The following is a 12,604-nucleotide window of genomic DNA, read 5'->3' as shown; positions in this document are numbered from 1 at the left end:
ACTTTGTAATGATAATGATGTGGGGGAAGTATTATGCTCTTTTGGAGCTGATTAATTCTGGATACGAGCTGAGTCAGCTTGGCTAAACATCTACACTAGGTGACATACGTACTGTGGTACTTACCTACCATCAACTTCTTCCTCATCCCTTATTTTCTCGATCAACCATTAACTGCTCCAATGATGAATACACATTTTCATATAGTGATGTGAGAGGAATATTGTCATTAAATGCGAATCGGTGATCGGCGATACGAATAAAGACGAATCCGACATAATTTTTAAAAAATTTAGAGGGATAATGATTTGTTGATGTTCCCTTTGATCTGAGAAGAAGATATTAAGGGATTGCTCCTGTTTCTGGAAGTTTAAAGGAAAATGTATTATCTGCTCAAATATGCGTAAAATTGGAAAAAGAATAAAGGGAGGTACTGTTGTATGGGGTCTATACTATGACGTGGACCTGAATAGACAAGTTTCCGTCAAAAGCTGTAGTACTCATCACGAACTTTAAATAGGAAAATTGACGAAATCCCGGTGAACAATGTCGCGAAAATTCTGGAAAACCGAGTATCTCGGGATGGAGTTATACTAACATGTAGACCTATATAGACAATTCTCTTTCAGGGGGTTAAGAGGGAACTCCTTGTGTGGACTTAACGAATATACCAGTGAGAAATGTGCCTAAAATCGTCAATTTACCGAATATTGGAGGCACCATTGTATGGGGGATGTACGATATTGTGGACCTATATAGAAAATTATCTTTCGGGGGGTAAAGTACTCACAGTGGACTCCTTGTGTAGAATTTTAGTCAACGGCATTGAAAAATGTGACTAAAATCAGTACAGTTATATGGGGGATATACAATATCTTGGACTCATGTAGACAATTATTTTTTCAGAGGGAGAAGTATGGAAAAGTATAATATGCCCTCCATACTATGTACAGTGGAGGGTATAAAAATATGAAGTAAACAAATTGTCGCCAGTTAAAGAGATTGAGGAATATGGAAAAGAAGTAGAATGCAGCTAAGTTCGGTCGGGCCTAACTTTTTATAACCTCCACCATTTGGAATAAAATTCAAAAATTTAAAAAAAAATCCGTAGTAAAATACCGCTCAAATGAAAACCGTTATATGGGGGCTACACGAAGACGTGGTCCTGCGTAAGTAATTTGTGTCAAAGGCTGTATAACTGTTCCGAACTTTATATACGAAATTTGGAACACTTTCGGTGAATAACGTGGCAAAAATCATCAAAATACCGAATATTGGGAGGAAACGTTATATAGGATATATGATATCGTGCACCAATATAGACAATTTTCTTTCAGAGGGTAATGTACTCACAAGGAACTCCTTTTATGGATTTTAAGACAATTCCATTAAAAAATTTGGCTTAAATCATCACAATACCGAATATCGGGGGGTACCTTCATATAGGGGGCTAAACGATATTGTGTTCTCTTTCAGGGAGTAAAGTACTCACAAAGAAATCCGTGCCTTGAATTTCAGACAATTCCATTGAAAAAATGTGATTACAATCATCAAAAAAACTGTAGATGTCAGGGCTAAGTCTTAGAATTTTACGCTTATCAGATATATAAATATTTTTGTTGGGTCTAAAATTATTATTTTGATGTGTTACATACGGAATGATGAAGTTAATATACCATCCATAAAAATTTTGTGGAGGGAATAAAAATATAGAGAAATAGATGAAATTTCTATTCACTTTATTTATAGAAAAATTAACCGAATTATGGAGGCCAATCGGAATAATTAGTGTCGAATTTAAATTTATTCAATGGACGGCAGAAAAACTTATAATTAAGAAAATTAAAGTAGTAAAACAGCAGTGAAGCTCGGCCGTCCGAATTTTTTATACCTTCCAACATTCGGAACTACCTGACAATTTTAAAAAAAAGCAAGTAAAAACCATTAAGTTTGGCGGGGCCGAACATTTAATACCCTCCACCTTAGGGTAAAGAAAACAGTAGAACCCATTGTGACCCACAAATACCAATTTTTAGATAAATCCGTGAAAAAATGTGGCAAAAATTATCAAAATACTGAATATCTGGTACTACCGTTATATGGGAGCTATACCAAAACGTGGACCTATACATACAATGTTTCGCCACCGCAGCCAGAACCCGTTATTACCAACAAATACCAATTTTTAGACAAATTCGTGAAAAATGTGACAAAAATCATCTAAATACCTAATATCGGTATGTACTATTATATGGGGGCTATACCAAATCGTGTACCTATACATGCAATGTAGAGCTAGAGCTCATTATGACTATCAAATACCAATTTTTAGACAAAAAATGTGGCAAAAATCATTAAAATACCGAATATCTGGAGATACCGTTATATGGGAGCTATACCAAAACATGGACCTATACATACAATGTTTCGCCATCGCAACCAGAATCCATTATGATCAAAAATACCAATTTTTAGACAAATCCGTGAAAAAATGCGACAAAAACCATACAAATATCGCATACCATATCGGTACCATAATAAGGGGGCTATACTAAAACGTGGACGGATATATATCATTTCAATACCAACCATCCTAGATACAATACAAATTGTTCTGGTAAATTCAAATAATGTGGACTGTATCGTGATTCCAACAGACATACACACGGACATCGTTAAATCGACTTATAATTTTATGCTGATTATGATTATATTTCTTTATGGGGTCTACGACGAATATTAAGGGATGTTACAAACGGAATGACGAAGTTAGTATACACTCCTTTCCAAGGTGGAGATTATAATAATCGCGGAAAAATATCGTTGAAATGAAAATCTTTATATGGGGGCTATGGTGGGACAATTATCCGTCGTAGGTTGTAGTACCTATTGCGAACTTTGACGAAATTTGACGCAAGCTCAGGGAATAATGTCGCGAAAATCCTGGAAATACCGAATATCTCGGTAAAAAAACGAAGTCCTATATGGCAATTCTTTTCCGAATAGCGGGGGCAATATTGTATGGGGGCTATACGATATCGTGGCCTATACAGAAAATACTCTTTCAGTTCCAATAAAAAATGTGACTAAAATCATCAAAATACAGAATCTCGAGAGGTAGATTTATATGAGAGATATACGATATCGGGGACCTATATGGACAATTCTCTTTTATTCGTTTCGACTCTAGCGTGATTACAACAGACGGGTGGGCAGACATGGCTAAATTATCTTAGAATAAACGAAATTGTATATAGCGCCGAATTAGTGAACATAAATCTTAATTTTACGTTAAAGTCTGTTTCAATCAAAAATAAAACCCTTGCGATCTTTGTAAAGTTTTGTGCTTACTATATTTAATTTTATATATGAACCGAAGTTTCATCAATAATAAACATTACAATGATATTATTTAACATCTACCAACGTGTTTTAATTTAGTTGATAGGTAACCAAACCTACATATTTGCGGGCTCGTCTGGTTCAAATAAATAAAGTGAAAAAAACATAATTGAAATAATATTGAAGCCGCTATTTTAGAATTTGAACAATAATACCATTCCTGACACGACCGTTACTTTAGCAGTAAGGGAGCTGTGTGTACAACAAAAAAGCATCTTGTGCATGAACATTTCAAAAACAAGTGCGTGTGTTTGTGTGACTTACGACAACGCATTAAGAAGATGCCACACTTTTAATTTGTTGATGCAATAAGCGAGAAACATTGAGAAGATAACAATTGACAAAGGGGGACCTACTTTATGAATAAGTAAATTTTTAATAGAGATATTTGCTAGGGTATGCAATAGCTGTTTTTGTAAAACTAATGGCAACAACAAAAACTTATATTTTCAAATATGTTGGGGATATCAACTGCGTATTGAAGTTGTAAGCAAATAAATTGCGATTTATGAAGGGAACAGAGATTTAGTTGTTGCGTTTTGGGAAAATTTATCACAAAGAAGTAACGTTTGAATTTGCAATGTGAATTTTAGTAGGGTTCATTAAAAGATGTTTATGGGTATTAGAGAATCAAATTATAATTATACAAAATATGTTTTCAGTTTTTATAGAAATGTATGCGGCGTGGACGAAAACAATACAATAATGGAAGAGGAAGACATAGAAATGTTGACTGTTGAAAGACAATTTGGGGGAACTGAATTTAGCTCGAAGTGGGAATAAAAGCAAGTTGCAGGTCCGTCTTCTAAATATTTTGGTCATTTCTCCGCTGCCGAAGATGTCGAATCCGATTATGGCGAGGCAGCGTCAATGGTTGGACAGTCAGGAATTGTTTTCACATTAAGGGACATGCAGGATTCAGTCTCAATATTTTCCGGATATAAATTACAGAGTGTGGAACATTGGATAAGAGAATTCGAAGATTGTGGGGTGGGATAACTTAGGCAAATTAATTTATGGGAAACAATTGCTGACGCGTGCAGCTACAATTTTTGTTGAGAGTCAACATAACATTAAGAATTGACTAACCCTGTAAGAAGCATTGAAGAACGAATTTGGTGAAAGGAAGTTATCAGTAGATGTTCACAGACAATTATCCGCTAGGAAAAGGAGCAAACTGAAAGCTTGCGACAATATGTTTACAATCGACAGCATATAGGTCAACAAATTAATATTGATGATGAGAGTTTAATAACCAATAATAATTTGCATATCCAATAGTAATCTGAACAATGAATTCTGTATCTATTGTCAACAGCAGAAGGTTTAAAGATAAAAATCAAAATATGTGAGAAGATCCAAATTATAGTCCGTCCAGTTCAGTAGCAGCTCCAAGGGATAAAAATAAAAACAATTTTAATAAAACGTTCGCCCGTCAAAGACATAAAAGTATAAAGATGGGACAAGACAGAGTCAAGATATGGCAACCCTATGAAAATACCTCTGTTGTTATGATATCGTAACAACACAGTTAGCAATTTTATGCGATTTAAACCGCTTAGGCAATATGCAATTAATGTGAAAAGTCTATAGAATAGAATTTTGAAACCCAATTTTTGGATTTTTCAAACTTTTGTTTGTAATTTTTTTCTATAAATGCGTTTTTTATGTTAACATGGTCCTGTCATGAACTGTTATCTGGATAGTATAGACACAAACCATTTGCTCAGAATGCATTTTGTCTAGTCTTTACCATTTTAGGTCTTTGCGCCTGTTGCTTTAAGGGTGTTGAAATGTGACATTTTTCAATCCAATATGGCCCTGGAATCAAATATTTTAAGAGCAAAGGGTTTGTGCATATATCTTTTGAGTATAAAATTGAAGGAACTGAAAATGTTAAAAGTGAAGAGAAGAGTACAGAGAGAAATAATAATATCCATAAGGTGTGCGAAGAAGTACCACAGGTTTCGCCAAGAATTTCCAAAGAGATTTAAATTTTTGGCAATAGATTATCGGCAATGTTCGATGCAGGAAGTGATGTCAGTCTAGTCCGTAGTGATATGATCGATACGTTGGGATATGTAAATATAAATAACAGTGTAAAAAGTCTTTTCGGTATAGATGGTAAAATGTTATCAACATTAGCCAATTTTAAAATCAATATAATTTTCCACATTAGTTATAGGAAACTGAGGGAATTCAATTTACCATAAGGGATATGCAGAACGTATTGAAGAAAACAATAAAAGTTCAGTTAAAGAAAATATTGAACAATTGCAGCGAAACGGACAATGTTTTAAAGAAAAAATTGTAATGTCTTTTGAAATCGGAACAGAAACATCACAATTTAATTTGTCAAATGAAGAAATGATAAGTTGACAATGGTAGGAAAAGGCAGATTGCAGGGAAGAAGTCAAATGGTATATAAAAGAGTAAACGAATATAAAGCTTTATATCTAGAATTATTTGGGTAGCCATTAATGCAAATCCATTCGGTCCAAATATGAAGCTCAATCCGAAGCATTTTAGTCAGGCTAAAGTGGTCCGAAAGCTGAATATCAGCTCATCCAAGAATTCCAATATTGGTATAAGAACAAGTAAGGTTTATTAACAAATGAACATCAACCAACGTGTTTTAATTAACCTGAATAATTTTTACAGCTGTCGGACGAGTGTCTTAGAAATGACAGCAGTCTGAAGTTGGTTGCAGTTTTTTTCATCTCAACCTATATATATAATTTAATATAAAAAACTTGTTTTTCTTTTGGTGAGTTTGAATGAACTATTGAAATCAAAAAGCTTATTCTACTTAAGCTATTTAAATTATAAAAGATAAAAATTGCTGACACCATACTTCCCATGATCACGCCACTAGACGTAACACGACTCCATCAATACAGCCAAGCAAACACACAGCAGTCAACAACGTTACCTCTTAGTTTGGCGGGGATTTGCTAACTACCCCTTCACTTGATTGAAGGCCGTTCTCGGTCTTCCTTATAGCCGTTGCTACGGCAGATTTAAATTCTCGTTGTTCTGTTTTCTTCATCCTACGCTTAATGAGGCATAATATGAAATATAGTATTCCGATACTCATAAAAACAACACAGCCAACTAAAATTGGTCGCACTCTTGCATCTCTGTCAAGTTTGCCAATATATTATAAGTTTTGCAAGTTCATCTCATGAATAGATGATAAACTTGAAATTTCCTGTTGTTGTTTATAATAATTGAGGGGAATGATGGTGTTCCTGGTCTCCTCATATCAATGTTGTTTCTATTTACGAACAGCGTACCATTGACAGTCACATTATTTTTTCGAAAGATATGAGGAATGTACCGTTTGTGTTTCTCACATTTTCGGTAGCTTCCTTCACTTCTTCAATAGCGCCGTTGACAATGACAATTCTATCGTCGATCTCTGCCACTTTGTCAATGTTATTGCTTTGCGTATTATAGTGTGTTAATTTACCCGATATGAGTTGTTGAGCGCAGGTTTCGTTTGGCATCAGTTGATAATAATTTGAAATTATTGTGTGCTTGCAATTTGTAGCTGAATTCGTCTTGTCTTTGCAGTCTAACACAGTGTTGGTGTCAGCAAATTGAATCATTTTATTAGAGTGAGGTACTGGGAATAAAGAAATTTCTGGCATGTTCGTATTGGAATAGGATATTTAATGATAAAATGCAAACAATATTCATTTGATATTACTTTCGCTTTAGAGAAATGCATTAGCTCCGATATGGTGAAATCTTTGTATTGCTTATTGATCTGATTTTTTATAAGCATTTTTAAATCGTCCTAGAGCAAAACTGTTGGATTTATAATATTTAAATATTTGGCCAAAGTTATGGATAAAATTATATTTTTTAATTCCATAAGCATCATCCAATTTCTGGCCATTAAAATTTCAAAGATTTTAACAGTTTTAATTTGTTTCTTTCTATCAGTGTTTAGAATCGTGTGCACAGCGCTTACAGCAAAAACAAGAAAAAACATATTAGCATTATAAAAGAAAAGTTATATAAGGTTGTCCTTATGGACCGCCCGCCCTTAATTAGGACAGTTGTCCCCATGTCTGCTTCAAAAGTAGCTTTTTCATAGAGTCGGTTCATTTTGTTTTCAAGTCTACGACTATTCTTAACAAAGACCTTGTTCCGCACATTATAAACTTGGCATGAGTACTTTTGTTTAGGTAAATTAATTGCCTGGTTTGCGCGCTACAGATTCGCTCTTTAACCTTTTCTTTTATCTTAGAGGGCGGAGAATGTACCGTATCAATAGGTCTTTCATTTGTAACAGAATGGAGTGTTCTGTTATATTCTATAGTTGATTGTAAGATGAGATCGACGGCATCGTCCTTTTTTCTTTCTATTTTTTTAAACCTGTTTTCAGGATTGTCCTGATAGTCTCAGAGTTAAAAGACCTCTCATTGTGTTAGTAGAGAACTTTGGTATTTGGAAAAATATTAATTAATTAGAGAATTTGTTCTTTTATGTCCAGAATCGTTCCGGACGCTATTGGCTGTACTACAGCAAATTTTGAGAATATATCCACAAATGATTTTTTATCACTTGAATAAATATCAATATGTAGAATTTCACATGAATAAGAAGAATCCGCTTTCCTCCTATAACGTGTTTTTCTGGGTGCCGATTGTATTTGGCTTTTGAAGTTGGCACCAACCTAGTCACTATTTTCACCATTTTGGGGAAATAGTAGTCGGAAAGGACTTGCTTAACGTTCTCTTGGGCTGCCCGATGGGCTCTTACAATTTTCTCTGATGGCATTGGTTGAAAATGTCAGAGACAAATTTACTACAAAATCGGAACTTTGTTGAACTAATCAAATCATGTCGAATCATCACAGGTAAGCCGCAATGAATAGCATTGACTGCTTCAGTGTTGACTGCATCAACAATTTTAGCCAATATTTCGTTTTTATCTCCGAATTGCACGATATGTCTCCTTTTGTTTCCAAAAAGTATTAAATTTCCTAAAAGCTCCCTTTGCTTGTTGCAAAATTCAATACTTTATACGATAATGCTGTATTAATCATTGTCTGGCAAATTCCCTGATAAAACATCTGTAATAATTTGCTAACCCAAAAAACGATTTTAGTGCGAATGGTCCCGTTTTTACACCTTCTTTTGATAAGACAAAGCGAAGGTATTCAAATTCAAATTTAAAAAAAAAAGATTTTTCGACAGACGCTCTCATTTTTGCATGGAGCGGTTTCTTAAGAACACAGTCGATATTTTTTTCAGTTTTTTAAATATCATTTAAAAATTCTTTAAAAAATGCACTTTAAAGTTTTTTAAATATCGCTTAAAATTCCTTAAAAAATCCAGGTTTAAAGTTTTTTAAATATCATTTAAAGATCCTTAAAAAAATCCACGTTTAATCCTTTAAAATATCCTTTAAAAATTGTTTAAAAAATCCAAAGCAAATGAAAAGTGACAGCTCTAAGCAACTTGGTTTATTTCCAATAACAAAACCAATAACATTGGCTTCTATGACAACCAAAACCGATAAAATTCTAATTCGAAAATAAAACCGATAAGATTGATTTTCATGACACCAAAGCATTTTTTCTTGTCGTTTTTAAAACCAATAGTGACAAAATTGGTTTCTATGACAGCCCTGATTTTGTTTTTATTTTTTAAAACAACAAATACATACACAAAATTGGAAGTCGGGCACACTTATAAATAATCGTAATCAGCTGGGAGCTCTACCTTACCTTTTTAATGTACCATGGGTTTTTCATTCCCCATGTTAATGGTAGCTACGACATTTGTGTTATAAGGTAGTTCTTCTTTAGGATCAGCAAAAACCTTAATCCTTTTTCGAAAGTCCGCCTAAACTGGAACATCAATTTAATCGACGTCTATAAAATTAATTCAAAAAATTCAATCAGTTCGGAGCTGGAGATATGAACAATAACTTTTTTATTTAAATCAATGTTTGCATTGATTTTCTTTAATTCCATCGAATGTTGTTAGAGTTGGCAAAATAAGGAATGTAGAGTTAATACCAAACAAATTTACAAACATTTTTGTTTAATAGGGGTTTGAACGTGAACGGAAAAAAAGTACTTACAGGAATTATATGCTTCAGTTCAAGGAGAGGTTTTATATAATTTTTGCAAATCCCAGAAAAAAAGTTACTCGTGATGGAATTCAAGCGCGATAGTGTTATTTCTTTATATTTTGCTGGAAAGCCACAAGTGGCTATCGTTGGAGCACTCCTGCATTTAAATGTGAATAAATCTTATCGCGAAAATATTCTGGAGGGTGTATTAAAGCCTTGGGCGGGCAAACATTTTGGCCACAGATCTTGGACATTCCAACTTCCAACCCACCACTATCGCACTCAGCACGCGCCAACCAAGAATGGTTACAAAGTGATGTTCCTCGCGTCATTTCCAGCGCATAATGGCCACCATAATCTTCGGATACCAATCCATTGGACTATTGTGTTAGAGAATTTTAAAACCAAGCTTGACACTAAAAAATATCAAACTGTCGAAAATATCAAAGTGTCGATGTCGAGCAACCGCTTCGCCGGTAATGGACCAAAATACCTCAGAGCAACATTTGGGCAGCGTGTGACGGTTTCATTAGCCGTTTAAAGGCCATAATTCGTGGTGAACAATTCAAACAAATATAAACTTACTCTAAAATTTGATGTCATTTCCGACGTTTTCAGCTTCCATTCAATAAAATTAAAAAAAAAAAACGAAAACTTACGACGTTTGTCTTTGTTGCATATCATCATTATATATATATATATATATATATATATATATATATATATATATATATATATATATATATATATATATATATATATATATATATACATATGAAGTTTTTGATTCACCAAACACGCTATCTATATCCAATTTCAATACAATTTGACGAATTATATGGAAGTAAGTTGAGATTTCAATATAGCTCACATATAAGTATTTCTTTTCGATTTCAAGTTTGATTACAATGAAATTTGGAATTAGTAAAGCAATTTAGTCTTGAAATATATGTTACAAATTTGGTTGACGTTGGATATAGCTCCATATAATTTTTCACCGATTTCATGATGCACCAAATGAAATATGGTGTTCGATTCTAATAGTTCCAGTTGGTTTCATTTACTTTTCATTTTTTAACAACATTTTTATAGTGGGGAAAACCCGTAAAACAAGAATGGAATTTTTGGGGTTATTCCACAATAATGAATATAAAATAATAGAACAATGCAGTTTTATCTAAAAAGTGTACAATGTGTTGCCCTTTAAATAATTAATTAATTACAAATAAATTAAATACAAATTACTGTATTTTTAATTTAAAACAATGCACACATGGTCCGTGAAGAAAGATCCGCTAATAGTAGATTCTAGATTATTGTAGAATCGCTGAGAGTAATTTGCCTTTGCTATTGCTTCGTTCATTAGCTTAGAACGCATATTTTGTAGAAGGCCTTGCATGTTTTGATACCACCCCATTTTTGAGATATTCTATATAAAATTCGATAAGTTTTTTTGCTGTGTGAGTTTAGTTAGCTTCAAGTTCCAATATATCTCGTACGTTATTACTTCTTTCGCTTGTATTTTTGGAAGTCCATTATCTTCATACTCGTACAAGATTCGAGTAATATAATTCATGAAGTTGTTGAAAGTGTAGAGATGATTACTTTCGATACCAGTTTGTAATTTTTTAAAACTTCTAACAAGAAGGAAATCGTTAGTTTATCGTTTTCTTCGGGGTACAACTCCTCTTTTTCGAAACATCACGATTTTGGATTTCTGCATATTGAGTTCTATATTCCACAGTGTACAATAATCCTCTAGTTTGTGTATCATTCTTTGTAAACCATTTATTTCGTCTGCTAAATTGACGATACATGAGAATTCGGATGTTCTACTCATCTATAAATGTACCTCCACCAATGAAATCATGTAAATCGTTTAGGTATAAAGCAAACAAAACAGTGGATAATAAGTAGCCTTGCTTTACACCGATATTTGTCTCAAATTCTTCTGAAATTTGCTTCATTGTCTACACCGAAAAACCTTCATTGCGACACCAATGTTATCCAACTTATATATCATAGATGTGCGTGCAACACTGTCAAATACCGCCTGGAAATCAACGAAAAATGTATAAGTTTCCTTATGTTCAAATGTATTATTGATGATAGGCTAAATGTGTTATCAGCTGTACAGTGATTTTTTCGAAAGTCGGCTTTATATTCGTTTATCTTTCCATACTTCTCTGACCAATTTGTCAGTCTGTCGTTAATTACATCATAATTTTGGTAGGCATAAATGAAATCCCACGATAATTGCTGGATTGATGTTTCTCGCCTTTTTTAAAAACTGGATAGATAACACACCTTAAAAACGAAGAATCTGTTTATCCATTTTAGAAAATATCATTACAAATCCATGTTATTTCCTGTAACAATTCCTCAGTAGCATATTCAAAAATTCGTATGGAATTCGATCTTCTCTTGGAGCTTTGTTTTACTTTGCCTATTTTAAGCTGTTTTTGGCATTACTACACACTTTATGGTATCGTTTGTTTTTATGTACATTTTTTTCTGTTCTCATCGTTTGGATTTTTTTTTCTAAATTTAACGAGGCATTTAAAAAATTTTCCTTGCATTATAGCAAGCGACATTAAATCAAATTTCTGATTTGTTGAATTTATTTTCTTTCTGAGGCATGTTTCGATATGCTTCTTTTATAGTGTTTGTTATATCTGCAAAAGTATTGAGGGCTTGTCACCTAATGTTTGAAAGGATATTAGAAATATTATTATGATATTGAGCGCGTTTAACTTTGGAAGCAGTGTATTTACTTTATCCGATTTTTAATTATGTTTAACCAACATTGAGAATATTATAGATAATTTTTCTGACCAAATTGTATTATTAACTTTAGATAACAACTCTTGTAAAGTCGCACATATATCATTAACTGATGTACCGAATGTGCTTACGAATGTGAATTCGCCCATTTCGTCTCCTTTTGTCATACCGTTTAATATTACCAAAACAGGATCGTAACACAGATTCAAGAAATCATTTCCTTCAGTATTATTTAAGTATCCTTGGATTTCCATTCTTCGAAGCCTGCGTGGAATATTTCTATAAAAATATCATCGACTTTCTTTTGCACACGTCCATTTCCGACGT

The sequence above is a fragment of the Musca domestica genome, unplaced genomic scaffold (assembly GCF_030504385.1).
Source record: "Musca domestica strain aabys unplaced genomic scaffold, Musca_domestica.polishedcontigs.V.1.1 150, whole genome shotgun sequence".
In the NCBI taxonomy this organism is placed as follows: domain Eukaryota; kingdom Metazoa; phylum Arthropoda; class Insecta; order Diptera; family Muscidae; genus Musca; species Musca domestica.
Note: the sequence above shows the minus strand (reverse complement) of the source record.